The following is an 18,485-nucleotide window of genomic DNA, read 5'->3' as shown; positions in this document are numbered from 1 at the left end:
GTATGAACCAGGTGAGCTCCTAAAATAGTCTAATCATTCTTAAAAGCATTTAGCGTGGCTTTAAAATGGTTTCCTACTCTCTAACGCTTTGTTTCATTACCAACATGTGTATGTCCCTCGTTGGTGAAAGTTTGCACATTCAAATTAATATTATGCCTTAGAGGGTCCTAAATGTTGCGGAGTACTGTTGTACACTTTGAAGACATTGGCCTATTTTTCCTCCCTGATAACATTGCGTTCCCCTTTTTCTCCCATCACCTGCCATATGCATTAGGTGCTGGCCACCACATATACTAGTGCTGGGATGTGTCTTTGGGATCCAGTACTGCAGGCCCATAGGGGGCTTACCTGCTTGCCAGGTTTTAGGATTCCCTGGTTCTCCCCACCCTCCATTACTTTTTGTTAGGTGCTTACGTATGGTTGTGGGCCCGCATATAAATATTTGGGTTAGGAGAGTCCTTTTTAGAGACATTAATGTTTTTATAACATGCTTGGTATTTTTTAATACTGTGTTTTATTAAATGAGGTGTTTATTTTATTTGCTATTTGTTGCTTAAATAAAGTATGTGTTCCAGTTTTTCACTGTGGTGCATTTTCTAGGGATGTGTGTGGACTAATTATACCTTTGTGCCAACATACTACCCCTTCCTGAGAGTTAATCCTTGTTGCTGACCACGTTACCTACACTGAGAGGTTTCACCTCCCTTTCTTGTCAGGTGTGTTAGCCTTCATACAAGGGTTAGTGGTTGTAGCACCCACAACAGAAGGCGTTACAAAAAACTCCCTTAACATACACCATACAACCCTGGGCACATGACGCAATTAGGAGAAGGAGCAATCACTGCAGCATAGGTTTAGAATATGTTGGAACGCAGGGGGCCAAACAGGACCCCTTACTTGATGTGCTGTTGCTTGATGAAGTGGGACACACATGTGAAAATCTGTATTTAAAGAATAGAGATTAATGCCAGTTGGATTAGGGTGCCACATTTGTAAAAGAATAAAGGGAACGGGCTGTCTCGGAAGAAAGAGCCTGAGTTGGAGCCAGATGAGGGGTGACTTAAGGATAGTAAGTAATAGATACCACCTGCGGGACTGAGACAAAAGGTATCACCTGGAGAGTGGTACAGACAGGAAAAGGTCAGGTTGTGAAGAAAGACAGTGTTGAAGTGAGGCAGAATTTGACTTAAGAACAGAGAGAGTTTAATGTAGAGCAGAACAGAACAGAGGCAATACCACCTCTGGGGAAGTGCCAAGGGGTCATTTTTGGGAAGTGGATGAGAGGTCAGTAGTGTAGAAAGGTGAGAATATTAGAACCACGATTTTAAATGATATTATTGTAAGGAAAATAACAGTTAACGCGAGCCTGGCTAGATATCTTATTGAAGATGAAATTGAAGGAGAGGGAAGGAAGGAAGGAAGGAAGGAAGGAAGGAAGGAAGGAAGGAAGGAAGGAAGGAAGGAAGGAAGGAAGGAAGGAAGGAAGGAAGGAAGGAAGGAAGGAAGGAAGGAAGGAAGGAAGGAAGGAAGGAAGGAAGGAAGGAAGGAAGGAAGGAAGGAAGGAAGGAAGGAAGGAAGGAAGGAAGGAAGGAAGGAAGGAAGGAAGGAAGGAAGGAAGGAAGGAAGGAAGGAAGGAAGGAAGGAAGGAAGGAAGGAAGGAAGGAAGGAAGGAAGCAAGGCTCGCTCTCCATTATTTTTCAATTTTTACTGTTTCATGAATAACTCCTAATCATTTCCTCATGGCCATTTTGCGCTTTATGTAATATTAGCTTTCTTCCGTTGTTTTTTATATTTACATTTTGTATCTCCCCGTGAGGGATCTATTTATTTATTTTTCTCTACCTATTTTGGTCCCACTTCAAACTGACTTCGCCCAGGCGGCACCTACGATTCCTTCGTGTGCCCATACTTCCATATCAGATAAGCCTTTGCTCGCGGATCCGCATTGTTTACCTTTTACGTCATTTGTGCGACGTAATGCACTAGCGACGCCGCCTGCGTCACTTCCGTGACGTACGCGGTAGCTTCTGCATTTCATCGGCCACCAGGATAGGCGGCTTCTGGGACTGTCCCGTTAGTACGGCGCCACTCGATTAGACGAGTAAGTATTCAATTGAATTACTGTTCGTCCTCTATTAGACACCAATGTGTTGAACACTTCATGCTGAGTTTTCTCTATATTACTAGTGCCTTTTGCTTTGATGAAGCGCAATACCACCCCATTTATAAGGGGTTCACTGTAAAGACTGGGGGGGGGGTATCTGTACTCCTTCCATCTATATGGCAGAGTAGAAGCACAGAGCACCCCAGCCGAGTGGGCGTGCAATCCAGGCTTAAGCTCTCGGAAGGTCATGCAGGCTGGTTCTTAAGTACAGTATAGTCCCCAAGCCCTCACAAAGGAATGTCCACACACTGTTAGGTGATAAAACATTTCTTTATTTAAATAAGGTTCAAGTTATATACACGCGCAATAACACACTTTGTGCTCAGGCAATTGTGTAATGATAAAAATATGCAGTCTTTATGTGGTACCACAATTACTCTTGATTCCATTAAAATGCACCAACTGCTGACAGTTTCAAATGGCATTCAAATCAATAGCAAAAGGTATCCACTATAGACTTGGGAGGAAAACAAGTTGGCTAAACAATTGGCAGAATACTTGTCTCGTTACCTAGACACAGTTCTGTGTGAGGATCCCCCACCTGGGCAACGTGTGAATAAAGTATTGACAAGCCCAATCCACATATTGTTTAGCAGAGTCGTTATTTCCTTCTACAAATGTTCTACTACCCCAATGTACAAGGTTTAGCAGAGTTCAACGATGGGTCGTCGACGGATCCTTCTCGAGTGAACTCCCTTTAAGGCAGGAGCCACAGATAATCTAGATCCCTCGAAGAAAAGGTGAACAATGTTGTCGAGATGGCAGCTTCCTCCTTACTGGTGCTCGTCGGCGATCGATCGTGGACGTCCTACGAAGATGAGGCATGTGCTGCACCTCGATGACGATAGTTTGTTGCTGCAAAGAGTCAATGAAGAATGTAGGCCCAGCAAGGGCGTCTGGTCATTGGTGGTTGGCGTCGGCGATCGGGACTCGACCACGGCTGACTTTTGGATCTTCGTCTGCGTCTTTGAGGACTTCGTGCGGTGGGAAACCCACCGGCGGATACTCCTCGGTTCGGCGGCGACCTTGACTTTCTTCATCGGGACAAAGCGGTTGACTGTGATGAGCAAGGGAGTTCTTGATTCAAATGTCTTAGGCAATGGAGCATTGAAGCTCCGGTCGACCATGATGGTGTTAGATGGCGATGGACTTCAATGTTCGGGTGCTTCGCTTCAGATTCCTCGGCGATCCCTGTCACCGGTCGCCAGCCTTTCGATGACTGACTTCCAGGGAGCCTTGGTGAAGGTTAGCTGGTGCATGATGTTCCCTCGTAGCTTGGGAAAAGGTCTCCTTGGCAGGTACTCTCTTGGATCAGTTCTTGAGACACAACAGCTTTCGGATTGCGTCGAAGGAAAGTGGCAGCAAAGCCGCCTTCTTCCAGCTGTGCTTCAAGGTAAGCATCAAGTTTCGACTTCAGCTTCTGAACGATTTCCATCAGTGAGAGGTCCCCAGATATACTGTTCTGTATCTCATTCACACTGCTGGGCCAAGCTCAGCAGCCAATCATTCAGAAGGGCATTCAGCAGGCAGGCAGTCAATCAGTCTCACAGTGCATTCAGGCCATTCTTCTCTATCCAGACACTCGCAACACGGAATGTGGATTGGGACAAGTACCCTAAGTTTCGAACATTTTTCATTGGTGTAGAGCAAGATCATGATATATATGATATGATAACGCGGCTGTACACAAGTGTTTCTAGGTGCGACAAGACAAGGATGGGGAAACAAAGGGAGGACAAAACAACAATCTTACTAGGCTTTGTGTCATTCAGATTGCGCAAGTGCGGGGAAGAGGGAAGGGGAGAAGTGCCTGGAGAGACTGGAAGGGAGAAGTGCAGGTAAATCAATCAGTGTAGCCAGCAGGTGGCTCATAAGTGCAGCTGGAAGATACTGCAGGGTTGCAGGAACCGATGGGACAATTGGACATGTAGGAGCATGGGCCCAAGATGGCCAGTGCACGGAGCAGTCAGGTACATCAGCAGGGGAGAGAAAGTGGAAGCCAAAAGGAAGGTCTTGAGTTGCTTCCAGAACCGGAAGTGGTTCTGCTCAAGTTTGAGAGAAGCATGGAGGCTGTTCCAGAGGGAGGCCCCGGCCGAGGAGAGAGATCTGCCCCCAACTCTCTGCTTGGAGAAGCGATTGACCCTCAGAGAGTTGGAGGTGGATGAGCAGAGTCTTATGCACTCATCTGCCCAGGATATAAAGAGCACAGTGTGTTATAAAGAGCACAGTGTGTTTACTAGTTTTAAGGGTACTAACCCTACTTTTTGCGTGGAGTGAACCTACTGCTTTGGAGGGCAAAGTCATACCTTTTACAGAACAAAGACACCATGATTTCAGTAAGTGGATTAAAAAAAAGAGCATGGTGCTGCCCCCACTGTATGTGGGTTATAGCTAGATAACTGTAATGTGGCCATACATCCACATGCAAGGGTTGTAAGGATTGGCTTTTGGGGTGAAGACCTGTGGAAGTGCAAGGGGGTGATACTTAACTTGTGAGCTGGGTGTCGATTGGGAGTTATGACCTTTGGCTCTTTTTCGTCCCTAGTTTACACACCCATATCATTTGACACCTTGTGATGGGCACCTGTGGGCAACTAGGCTGGTAGCAACCACCAAGAACAATCAGATAGGCCAGGATCAACCAACAGTAAAAACCTTTCAGTTAGGCAGTTGGTGACCAAAATACAAATTGTAAGGTAGGCCGGGTAGTGACCAACAGTACAATTGTTCATATAGGCTGATAGCAAACTACAATAAAAATCCAACCAATAATAAGTTTATTCGGAAACAAATTGTCCATAAACCGCAAATACAAGATAAAAATACATAGATCAGTACAAAGTTCAATTCTACATTTAAAAAATCCATAATATAAACTTACAAACATTGCGTATAAAAAGAGATAAAAAAAGTGCATGTGTTTATTTCAGTTAGTGTCCACCAAGAGACGTCCAAATTGTTCATAATATTTTAATTGTTCGGTCAAGTTTTGAGAGATACATTTAGTTCTCCGGTGCCAGGTCCTTCTCTGGTAATCCACCGAACCCCAAGTCACAGGCATCGTGGTAGCTGAGAGCAAATAACATAGAGCAGGCCTATCCTGAGACATGCCAGCAGACCTGAGAAGTGGCAAAAGTGTTTTCCGTCTTAGATCTGTATAATATGGGCAAAACGACACAAAATGTAAAAGGTCCTCCACCGGCCACTGACAACAGGGGCAGGCTGTAGGTTGTACATTGTGAGACGAGCTTTTTGTTCGAGCCCCTAACCATAGGCAGTCACATCGGGCTCGAGTCAGGGCCCAACGATCTGTGGGTTTGTCACTGTGGAGCAGGTACGGCTGAATGGCATCTGCAGTTGTTAAAACAATGTGCCTTCTATTTGCAGAAATGCCCAGGGCAGAGGACTCCCTATTTAACACAAGAATGGATTCAAACATTTGCTTGTGTGCCCTTACATCACACTCGGTCAAGAAGGTTAAAGGGCACATGAGGTTAACACAATTTAACTGTCTGATACATTTCTGGATATATATGAGCCACCGAATTTTCTTTACAGCTGAGCTTTTCACCAATGATCTTATGTGAGAGAGTGGCTTTCTGATTTGACCATAAGGCCAGCCAGTGCGAAACGGGGGCCAGTAACCACTCATCAGCAATGTGGGGACACCCCAGTTCCAAATGTGTACCATAGTTTGGCGAAGAAAGGAGTTCTCAACATTTTCAATATTTGAAATCCTTTCCATGAACCACAGTGCAGCCCCATAGTTGGTAGCTGTTTTAGTTTGTGCCCTATACACCCCAAGGATTAGTTTGATTGGATGCCCCACACAATTATGTTGAAAGCGGGACAGGCCCCCTAGAGCCTGTCTCATCCTCATATATTGTTTATCAACATGGCCCAACCCTCGCCAATTTTCAGTGAAACAGATTCCCAGGTATTCAAAACAAGTAACCGTAGGAATGGGTTAACTTCCGCTCCATATCCTGCGCATCCTGAGGTGTCTGACACCCGTGCTCCTACATGCCATGACGGCTGATTTTTTGAAATTCACAGTCAACTTATGAGTGGCCATAAATTTAGTGACATCCACCAGGCATTGTAAGGCTCTGGGGGTACGAGCAATTATAACCATGTTGTCCGCATAGCCACGTACTGGGAGGGGGGACACCTCGTACCCTGCTATAGTCAGTGTTGAAATTGACCAATGGCTGATACACGCCATTTATGTAGAGGGCAAACAGTACCTGTGCCACAACGCAGCCCTGGCGAACGCCCAAAAAGGTCTCAAAAAAGCTGTGCACTGTCCCTGGACACCAAATCTAACACAGGCTGATGTATGTTCATGGATTATCTGAAGGATCTTGACTAAATCCTCCGGGAAACCCATGGACCTGAGCACCGCCCATAGCATAGCCCTGTCCACTTCATCAAACGCGGTGCTAAGGTCCATGAATGCTAAATATAGGGGCTCTCCCCTCACATATATAGACGTGGCACCCACCAGGTACAGATTCAGTGCCTGGTCCCTAGTTCCCAAGCCCGGACGAAAAACATATTGTGTCTCTGTAAGGACCCCAGAATCAGAGATCCATTGTTCAAGCTGTGCCAAAACCGCCCGGCCGAAGATTTTAAAAGAAGTGTCCAACAGAGATTGGTCTATAAGGGAGGGGACTACCAGGGTCACCCTTCTTAAAAATGGGAACAATTATTGCCTGCTTCCATGTTACCGGATAGATGGCGAGTTCCAAAAATGCATTAAAGCACTTGGTCATTACAGGTCCACCTCATCGCAGAAAATATCTGCAGGGATGGCGTCTGGTCCGCGTGCTCTGTTGGGGAGTTGCTTTTTAATAGCCATCTCTACCTCTTTTATGGTTAAACGCAGAGGAAAACCTCTGGGCCCGCTATAACTAGAGGGAGGATCTGCTTTGTACAGAGTGCTAAAGTGATTAGACCAGGCCAACGCACTTACATTGTTCTCTTTGTGAGTTTTTGTTCGTTTGTGAGGTGGCCCATTAATGCCACAGTGGTCCAATTGGGGAAGATGAACAATTGGGACCACCAGCGGATCAATTCCCATGACCAACCGCAATGTGTGGTGGTCAATACATAGGTTCTTGAGGACCTCGAACTCCTTGATTAGGTACCAGTCTCTTACATGGGTACAAAAGTAATCAATCGTAGACGATCCCTGTGTGCCCACGAAAGTTGACTTCCCTGGCCGATACACTCCTACAAGGCCATTCAGTGAGTGAATGCCCCACTCCAAAAACCACTCTCCCAACTGCAGTCCCCTTGCACACATTCTTTCATCCACCATTTGTGCAGGAGCTACCCCATGTAGAAAATCTTCACCAGGGTCTATGTTCTCTGTCGGGATCCCCACCCCCAATTTCGCATTAAAGTCAACTGCCACAATTAGCAATGAAGCCTGGCTCCCATTGGCAATGCCATATGCTTCAATCAAATCTTTCACCGCCCCTGGACACCCTTGATTAGCAATATGTGGGCTATTGTAGAGGTTAACCAAAAATATAGGGCAGCCACTGACTGGACGTGCAATAATACATTGTATGTTTCCGATTTTTGGTTTCTTTCACAGTTAGTTAGGGCTAGAGACGCCTTCACCAAAAAAAATTGCCAGACCACCAAAACATCTCCTGTGTCTACCCTTCTCCGCTGAGACACACTCTGCAACATAGCCATCAAAACATAATGGAGAGAGTGCCCACGTTTCCTGGAGGAAAATTATATCATATTCCCTCAGGGTGGCGGCTGTCTCCTTCTGCGAGAACTTGGACGCGGCACCTGCTATATTCCAACATAGAAATGACAAAGAAGTGTGAGAGAACACCTGTTCATTTATAGGGGGTTTTGCCCGGGTTCCCCTCCTTTTCCTGATTTGTCCTTGGACTGGGTTGCCTCCCCCTCGGCAGCTGGTCAATCCAGTTCTTCAATTTCCCCCAGGGCTTGAAATCGATTTGTCAGGTCCACAGTACCACTGGTATCATTGGAACCGACAGGCTCCCACCCACAAGGCCCTCCAAAACCACACGTGGGTTCGGAGTTTTAGTGGTGAACCAAGGTGCGGACAGAGGGCGGTTTGCGGGGTAAAATGCTTCTAAGGAGGGGGAAAAAGCACTATTTTGTGGGTGGAAAGTGCAAGAACGCCACTCGGGATTAATAGAGGAAATTACATAATTAAGCATGGCTGGGGCAATTATAGACACCACCACAGAGTCCCCCTCTGCCCATTTGGGTTCCTTCCCCACCCATGAAACCTTTCTGGCCATAAGGATACCTCTAGGGTTCACCTTCATCCCTGACAGACGTGTATTGATCCATTGTGTTTTATTTAAAACACAGGAAGTGAGTTCCACCTGGCCTGGGACCAATTGAGGGAGCCCCGTAATTACTCAAACAAGTGGAGCAGCTTGTGGGGGAAGGTTGAGCACTACTTGCTCACTGGTAGGGCATTTGTCCTTTAAGATCTTATGTGTGCCCACAGCTGAGGCCCCCAGACGACTCTTGATCCCCTTCTGCAAGGTGCCCTGCAAAAGTGAGGCATAATGGCGTATTGGAAGCGAGATTGGTGTGGCAGAGACTGTGGGGTTGTGAACTACGGTCCCACCCATATGTGGTTTGTTAGGGATATGTAGAGGGTGGTGAACTGGATTTACCGGGTCATTCCAAGGTACTACTGGCCCTGCTTGTTCTACAACCAAATCTTTCATGTCCAGGATATCTTTTTTAAGAACTCTTATTAAATCATCCATAATGCAGAGGGTTGTGCTTAAAGAAGTTTTGAGAGCTCCTATTTTATCTAGGACTGGTGCAAGCTTTCTATCCAGCACCGCATCCAGGATTTTAAAATCACTTGACGCTGACTCCAAGGAGTCATTTAGAGATGTTAATGTTAAAGGATATTTGTACCGCGCACTATCACCACCGGAGTGGTCCCCTGGCACTCTGGCGGCTCTGAAAGAGGGAGGGGAGGGGTGAGTTAGTGGGAGTGAGCTGGAAAAGTGCAAGATAGCAGTGATGTGCTGTTGTCGGCCTCAGCCCGGTGGGTCCGATGGCTGGGCTTGGGGTGTTTTACGGTCTGTAGTCGTCGTGTATTGTTGTGCAGGTCTATGTGCGGTTTGTTTTGTTGTTGCAGTGTAGTGAAGTTTGTGCAGATTGCTGTGTTTTAGGCTTGTGTTTGGTCAGAGTTTGAGAGGTGTATGCAGAGGGGTGAAATTGTTAGTGGATTGGTTGTTTGGCACCGCTGTCCTTGCAATTGTGTCTAGGTGTGACGCTTGCTACCATTCACTATTCCATCGGAGTGTCAATATTCTGTCTAGATGTGAGGCAGGCTAGTGATCACGATTCTATTCAGGTGTTGCACTAGTCATCATTCACAGTTTCATTTAAGTGTTCTAACATTCACATTTCTATCTAGATGCAACGCCGTCTAAGGTTAAGAATTCCATCTAAGTGTGGTACATGCTAGTATTCATACCTTCATCCAAATGCGATGCAGGCTAAAGTTAAGAATTCCATCTAGATGTGGCACATGCTTGGAGGGGATTCTGTCCTTTATCCACCGGGCTGCCAAAAGGTGCAATTGCTTTTACTTCCTCAAATGCAGGATCCCCATTTGGGGGCCCCACACTGCCACCGCCCAATAGATCCCTTTCTGGGGTGGTGTTTTTCAGTGTAGTTTCAAGACATTGCGAGAGGCTGGTAATTGAGGAATTCGGAGAGGGTAAAGGGGGCATTCTTTTTTCACCAATTACACTAGAGTGTAAGCTAGCAACTTCAATGGCTCTTTCTGTGTGTAGAATACACTCTTCAAGTTTTCCTGTCATTTGTTTGAGGTATTTGTTGAGAGTTGATTGGCCTGGGGAGATCTGGGCACCCTTACTTTTTCTGGACTTTGATTTAGGAACATTATCAACAGGGTTAGAACCACCCAGGCCACCTAAAGAACTGGGCCTACCTTTTTTAGTTCTATTGGGTATCAGGGGGGGGCTTTAGCCTTACGTTTGGACATGTTTTAGTAACACTAAAAGCACCTACTTACCTACTTAGCCAAGTGGTGCGTGCTGAAGTGTTTCCTAATAGCTATCAGCCACGGAAACCCGGTTGATAAAGAGCTGTAAGCAGGTTACTTAAAGTGCAAGTGCAAAACAGAATGAGCAAAAATGGTACTCACAGAAACCAATATAGTAAAAGCACACATGCACAGTTTAAATGAAGAAAGAGACCCAAAAGGGGAGAGTAAAATCTAACAAAAATTATGCAGAGAGGACACAGTACAAAAGAAATTTGTACCGTAGGGCTAGGATAGGAGAGGGGAGAGACTCACTCGCAGCCCCTCACCCTATAAGCCTAAGATCATTATATAGCGGAGCCAGGGGTTAGCACTAGGCGATGGAAAAATAACACAAATGGGCCAGTTAGGCCAACAGTCCCATGAAAAGGCACAAAACAACCTTCTTCTAACACAGACTGTAGCAAGAAAACACTGCCTCCGGGGACTGGGACAGAGCACGCCCGACAGCTCAAGGAGCCACCTTAGTCTGTCACTCCGCCCATGTCCCCAGGGAATAATGTGCAGTTGATTATAGAAGGGGAGTCAGAGAAACAGGCAGTGAGGACAGGGCATGCCCGGCATCTTGAGGAGACACCACAGTCAGTCTCTCCCCTCCCCCCTGTCCCTCAAACTGCACTAGCCGCCAAATTCCAGGTGTCAAACAGCAATGACTCGTATGGTGTGGCTGTAACAATAGTAACAACTAGGGGAGTGGCTTGATCTGACAGTATAGAGGTTCCAGGTAAGTTCCAGGTAAGTTCTGAGTCAGCGCTGTTACTACCACTTGTCAGAAACCTTAGTGGAGGGGAACTGCGGCTGCTGAGTACATAAGAAAAGGTGCTGAGAGTAAACCAGCCCAACTTCAGCTTCAGCTGCTTCAGTGACTTAGCTCTGGAGAGCCAGGTGTGGGGAATTAACCCATCCTCTTCCTCCTTGCACAATGCTCCTGGGCACAGACTGCCCTTTTCCGCCCTTCTTCGCCATTGCTGGAGTTTCTAAAGTAGAGAGCCAGGTGTGGGGAATTAACCCCTCCTCTTCCTCCTTGCACAATGATCCTGGGCAGAGACTGCCCTTTTCCGCCCTTCTTCACAATAAAAATGATCAGGTATGCCGTTAAGGCAGTTGTCGGGTGCCAACCGACGGAGTCCCTCAGAAACTGCTGGCCCCACAGACATCTCAGTGGGTGACAGTTCAGACTACCTGTCACAAACTACACACCCCCGGGTAAAAGGGGAAGTGGATAAAATAATGGACCAGATACACTGTAGATTGCTGAGATCTGAAAGAGAAAAAACACAGATTTGGTTCTTAGGTGAATTCTTCATCCGTTTTCCCACTGAAATGGCCCCTCCCAGAACACTTCTGTATCTTTAGATCTGGAAGCCTCTGAAAACAGTTGAGAAGCTAAGAGGGGAAGTTGCATGTAATGCTCTGTTGCTGCTGTTGGTCTACTTCCCTAGTTTAACTTAAGAGTTCACCAAAGGACTTCTTATGAACATATGAAGAGGACCATCCTAGTGAACTACTCCTAACTGCCTGCAATTCAAAACTGAATCAGTCACTTCTGATTCAAAAGGGGGATGGATGAGTCCAGACTCTCTCAGGTAGTCATCTTGTCCCAACGGTAAATATATGCTGAAAGTTTAGATCAATTGAATTAACGTGCGTGGAGTCACTTCCCTGAAATGGAGCACATTATATTTATGGTCTTCTCAAGACTTTGTATTTCCTTCTGGTATGCCCTTGTCGGCTAGTACATTCTACTGTTGTATTGTAGAATACGTAGGGTTTCAGCATTTGTACGTTTCTACTTCGAAGTGTCTCACCATCCTGTGAATGGAACACTGCTCAGATGAAAATTAGCTTCTCATCGGCAGGCATCAGAAGTGGGGAGCTTTTTGCTTGAGCTGCCCCCTTGACCGGATTCTGCGCTAGTTTGCTTGAAGGTCTAATATGACAAGCTTCCCTGAGTAGCCAGGTGGGAACATTAAGGAGTAGTCTCCTCTGGGGTGGCGAAAGGGGAGCACCTAAAAGAAAGGTTTTCTGTCTCTGCACGGAGCAAAGGGTGCTAGTCATTTGAGAAGGGCCTGCCTCTCATTATACTCCGCCCTACCAGTAGATTTATTGATCGATTACCACAAAGGCTTCTGTCTCACAAGGTTTTTCTTTCCCATAGTTGATTTTCTCCACCTCCAGCCCAAATTAGTGGAAAGTCAAGATGAAGAACCTGATCCCTGAGCTGAATGGCTTGAAAATAGCCATACACACTTAAAAAATAAAAAATAAAGATCATTCCAGAGCAACAGGGGATTTTTCTCAATTTCTTTATAAATGTCAGATCAGAATTCTGACATATTTGAGTGCCATGTATCCCATCTTTAGGACTTTGAACTGAATGGACAGTAGGAGCTACATTTCATCCATTTACATTGATTGCATCCCAGAAATCGTTGCCCAGGTAATTGGATAAGCTGAATAACCCACTGTGCAGTTTTGTGATCGTTTCTCCATGACATCCGTGCAGATGAAATACTTACAGTTCAATTACTATCTGACTACAGTGTGCAGTGTTGTAGACACTCACTTGAGACTATGCTTACACATGTCGCCAACTTTCAGACCTCTGCCTTCCACTGTTGATCCTCCTCCATTGTCATCCTCCTTGATGTCTCGGCAGTTGTCCGTGCATTCAACTCCTCCACCTTCTCACCATTTCTGATTTTTACACTTAGATTCCCTCCTTTCTGTCAAACCAGTCTTTTTCAAACTCGTGAAACTCCAACACCTCCATTGCTTGAGTCGCTCAAGGCTCTTCCTTCTGACCTCTTTTTCTCCATCTCCACTTTCTCTAGTTAAATGTGTCTCTTTCTTCAGCTTTCCCCATCAATTATTTATGGAGGTCACCCAGATCTTTAATCTTTCATCCCTACACTTTCCTTGGTGTAGACGACTGCCTCACCGCTGTGCACCACTGGATATCCCTTCAGTGCTTCATGCTCAATCCCTCCAAAATAAAAGCAATCTATCTACCTGCCACTCTGCTTTTTTCACCCTACCTCCAATCACAGAAATGCTAGCCAATTCTCTTCTGTAGAATAGCTCCATCCATAGCTCGAGATGTGTGTTTCTACTTTGTTGGGCGGCACCAGTGTGGTGAAGCTACGTGTTTCTAAGTCAGAGTGAAAAAAGGGGGGGGGGGGAGTGTGGTACGTGTCTGGATTGCCCTTCGTAACTAAGGGTGGAAACCCAAGTCTTTCAAAATTAGCCAGAAATGCTGACCAACATCCACTGGTGGAAAACATCTTAACCTGGTTAATAGAATTTTTCCCAGTCCACTATGCTTTCTACTTTGGGAATAAAGTCCCAGACCTGCTGTCTAGGGGTTGTGAGGGGTCAGAAATGTGAGGTGGACAACTCTTGGATGATTTGTCAAAATACGCCATTTTATTAAATGATAAATGTTATCAAACGCCTCGTTATCCCTACTTTGGTGAGGATTTCCCTGCCTATCAAAACTAAAGCAACACACTCTAACATGGGATATCTCACCTTTACGCTTAAACATCAAATACATAAAGAAATATATGGCAATTCAGAGTAACATCAACAATGATATTCACAGTCTCTCTTGGTAACCAAGGTGAACTACCTGTACCCAGGTTTCAGGGTAAGTCAGTTCAATGGTCAACAAAAAGGAAACAAGGAAATCCGTGTTTGTAACAGTCTCATTTCAGTTTTTGGCTCCTTCAATGTCAAAGTAAAGTTCTGTTAACCAAAGTTCAAACGACAGAAAAACTTCTTCTTGGTGAAATAAAGACTTAACACTTCCTCAAAATAGTGTCAGACATTCCCAGCCACGATGATTTGCCACAACTTCCAGTTGTCCAAGAAGAACTACCACAGATCTTTGTTAGATTAAAGTAAATACAACTTTTGCACATGTTAATGAAACCCAGATCTTGGTTAACCCTTAGTATATCTCTCTTGACACAATTAGGAGTCACATTAGGTATCTTTGTAAGGATAGCTTCAGAGCACCTCTACTTCCACTTCAACAACTTCCAACTTTGAGCAACTTCTACAAGAGTTCACCATGAGGGTCTACTCCTCTGCCTCATAGTATTCCACCTTCACTTGTGCTACTGAAGTCTCAAGCCTACTTACAACCAAATACACCACCACAACTTCAGTACTTTAAGACTCTAAATAGTTTTCAGCTATGACAAGATTCACTTTCAGGTTCTTCAACACCTTCAAGTAGGCAAGGCACTCTTCCTCTGAATATTCATTTTCCAGAGGGACAGCCTCTTTGCCTCTTTTGTCTGTCTGCAACAAACAACAACCTACAAATACCTTTAGGACACACTCCTCTCTTTTCCCTATTGGCTTTGATAATGTAGGTTGTATTAACTTTGAAGAACAATTAAAGTTTAGCAAGTTTCCCTTCCCCAACCTTGCCTTTATCCCTCTTTACTGTTAGCCAGAATAATTACCCAGAAGCTTTGTTGCCACTCTCTTAGTTTCAGGTAAGGCCTGCATACCCTGTTCTTAGGCAATACTGATGTTCTATTCAGTTCACAGTAATATTTAGACTTTTTTTTGTCACTGGGAAAGGCTGGTTTCGGTCTTAATTGGGGAAATATCTTGTTCGCTCTTGGCATTGGCAATGCTTGATCTCTCCAACTTGTGATATCAATGTTTAAACACTTGGCTTCTCTTGGAATAATTGTTGACTGTTTTTATAAAAGATTTAAAGGTCACTCTTCCTCCTAGAATCTTTATTAGGCATACGCAACGACTCCTTTGTGTGCTTTTGACAAGTTTAAGTTCAGCAATCGTGTTTCACATCGCTTTCTCTTCACTTGAGTGAAGAGTGGGAATACCTGATCACACGTGAGTGCTACAGTTCGTATTCCATTGTTAAAGACTCAATACTCCACTTTGCATCGCTTTTACTCTTACGCAAGTGCGTATTTAGCTGCATACTTTTGCTGGCAGTGTTCGCTCAAGGAAACAGAACCCCTGGTCAAACTCCCTGGCATCTGTTTCCCTTCCTCCGCAGGCAGCACAACTTCTACCACTTCTGGCTTCACTCTGGACTGTACAACCTCTTCAACATCTGGCTTCACTGTGGACCCACACCTCTCCTCGCTGAAGGCATCTTTGGCCCAACCCTGTAATTACGGACCTCCTCTCGCTCCTGAGACTCTCGGCTCCAAAGCAACTTCGGGCTACATTCTCTGACACGCTTCCTGCTGTGCAATCTCTGCAATTACACTTACATGTGGATAGGCAGTCTTCCTTCATGCCTTCACCTGTGCAGCCTGTACACATAAGAGTCTGGGGGAACAAGACCCCCACAGGACAAGCAGGTGAAATCGGATGAATCAAAGTCCTGGCTACCCCGTTGGTTCTCCCACTTCTACCTGGATTGCCAACACCATGACTTCTTCCTTCTGCTTCTTCCGCATGCACTCCAGCCACAGTTGAAGCTCCTTCCTGTTGCCTGCACCTGAGGGGGCCTTTAAAGCCTCTCGGCTTTCTCAGGTGTGGGCTATCAGGCTTAATTGCCTGACTACTGCTACAACATCCCTCCCTCTTCCTCGTGCCCGTACTTGTAGGATTCTGGGACTTTTCTATGCTAGCAAAATGTGCCTTTCTGATTTCTTCTGTTTGGCAAACAGCCATCAATATTGTGGGGTTACAAGGAAAGTTAAACAGGGGGGTTTCCCAGTCGTCCTGGCCTGTCCGACGTCCCCATTCCCCCTTGTGATCCTCCCGCAGAACACCACCACTAGGATCAGGATCGCAAAGTGCCTGCCTTTCCCTGGCCACGTGAGAAGGGTCCCAGGCCAGGTTTCTGGGTGAATCGCTACTGAATCATCACAGGGTATTAATGGTGCTTTAAAAAGTATGCTAAGACTTAATGGTTTAACCGTTTGCCATCGACCCCATGTGTAGGTGTCCTTAGCAGTGTCTTTCTAACCCTAAAATCAAACAGCTGTACGTTGACTTGCAACTTCAGAGTACAATCGCTATATTTGTATTTGTTTTATTTGTATTTGTTTCATTTGTAACGCGCACCTTCAGGCCCGGAGGCATCAGGGCGCAACTTAGACATGATTACATAAGTATACATCTATTCCAAACATTAAACAGTGCACAGTATTCAGGGTATACAGCAATATACATATTTACAGGATGTGTGTTCAGGGCATACAGCAATATACATATTTACAGAATGTAGATTAGGGCAGGCGTTTTCCTGGGGCGAGCTGCTAAGAACAAGAGTTCCAGAAGTCAAGGCTGGCTGAAGAGCCAGGATTTGGTTTTAGATTTGAAGGCACTAAAGCATTCTTCAGATCTGATGGTGATGGGGAGGGCATTCCAAAGCTTGGACGCAAGGACGGGGAAGCTAGATCCACCCGCTTTTTGTAGTTTGAACCTAGGAATGGTTAGACAGTGGGTCTGGGCCGTTCTTTGCGGGCGGGTAGGCGCGTGGCAGGATAGCCGGCTGCAGAGATACAGAGGGGGTGGTTGGCTAGGCATTTGTGGGTAAGGCCTAAGACTTTCAGTTAAATTCTCTGTTTGACCGGTAGCCAGTGTAGGTTGGGTCTAGATTCCGAGATGTGGTGGTTTCGCGGGATGTTTAAGGCTGCTCTAATGGCGTTATTCTGGGTGATTTGCAGTTTGTTCAGATTCTCTTGGCTAGTTCCGAAGTAGAGGGCGCTCCCATAGTCAATTTTGGCCATGATGAGAGTTCTGCCCAGTGTGCCCGTGTTAGGGGTGGTCAGAAACAGCCTGCAAGCTGCAATGAGTTTGCAGGTGTATGCTGAGGAGGATCTGACTGCATTAGTTTGTCGGGATAGGGATAGGGTGGCGTCAAGATAGACGCCTAGAGTTTTGGTGTATTTCGAAACTTGGATGGTGTTGCCATCGATGATAAACGATTGGTAGGATGGCTCAAGTTTACTAAGGCGTTGCGTAGTGCCCAAGATGAGGAGCTTGGTCTTATCATCGTTAAGGCATAACTGGTGTTGTGCCATCCAAGCTTGGATGACCAGGTAAACATCGTTCAAGGCCTTAGTGTCAGCCAAGTAGTCTCCAGTGATGGGAATGAGTATCTGCGTGTCGTCGGCGTAATTCGTGTAGGAGACACCCAGATAGTCAAGTACATCAAATAGTGGTTTTGTAAAAACATTGTAGAGCGTTGGCGACACACAATAGCCCTGGGGGACGCCGCAGTGAATAGGGGAAGGATCTGCAGCTGCAGATTGAGAGAAGACCCGCCTGGATCTATTACTCAAGAATGATTTTATCCAGGCCGTAGCTGATGGTGAGAAATGGGCGGCCGAGTGTAGATGCTTGCATAAGATTTGGTGATTGACCAGATCGAAGGCCGCAGAAAGATCGAGTAGAAGTAACAAGGCAAGTTTGCCGTTATCCTTTAGCACTTCAATTTGGGTTTTTAAGTCTAGTAGAGCTGTCTCTGTTCCGTGTCTAGGGCGGAAACCAGATTGTCTAAGACCTAGAAGATTATTGGCTTCCAAGTGTTCTTGGATTTGCAGGTGTGCTGCATGGTCAAGAATTTTTAGCAGGAAGGGGACAGTAGTAATTGTCGGTAGTTAGTAAGTATGCTAGGGTCGAGGGATGGTTTTTTAAGCAAGGGGATCATCCAAGCATCCTTAAGGTTATCGGAAATGGTTCCTGTTTTTAAAGGAGGCGTTAATAAAGGATGTGATAAATGGGGCCAAATCGTGGGCAGATTCCTTAATAATTAGGGCCGGGCAAGGATTGCCTTGGCAATTGGACGGTTTGATCCTCAGGATGATGTTTTCTACTTCCACAGTGGTGAGCGGAGAGAAGGCAAAGTGTTTACCATTGGGCAGGTCAGGGGAGAGGGCCCCTGCTATGGTAGGAGGGCGATTGTCCAATTTCGGGCTGTTTTGTTTGGCTGAGATTTTAGATTGAAGTATGGTGATTTTATTCAGTAACGCTGCCTGAATGTTAGCACACCATTTGCTATCTTTAATGCAGGTGTCGGGGGGGGGGGGGGGGGGGGGGTGTAGCGGGAGTTTCGAGCTCTTTTAGGATCTTAAAAAGTTCCTTAGAGTTGGAGTCAGCATGCAAGATGCGATTATTAAGGGATTCTTTTTTCGCCTCTATAATGGCTGCTTTGTAGGTGAGAGAGGCCAGGAAGAAGCCATCTTTGTGCACGTCAGAAGGGTGGCTTTTCCAACG

General features: G+C 45.8%; 1 protein-coding gene across 2 annotated transcripts in view; it reads left to right on the top strand.

Moving 5' to 3' along the window:
• Positions 1-18,485, top strand: part of ULK2 (unc-51 like autophagy activating kinase 2) — an 801,072-nt gene that overhangs the window by 271,588 nt on the left and 510,999 nt on the right. The gene's annotated exons all lie outside the window — the stretch shown is intronic.

Source organism: Ambystoma mexicanum, chromosome 9 (genome assembly GCF_040938575.1).
Source record: "Ambystoma mexicanum isolate Mex_15411 chromosome 9, UKY_AmexF1_1, whole genome shotgun sequence".
Taxonomy (NCBI): Eukaryota; Metazoa; Chordata; class Amphibia; order Caudata; family Ambystomatidae; genus Ambystoma; species Ambystoma mexicanum.
The sequence above is the reverse complement of the archived record's forward strand: the minus strand, read 5'-3'. Positions and strand labels throughout refer to the sequence as shown.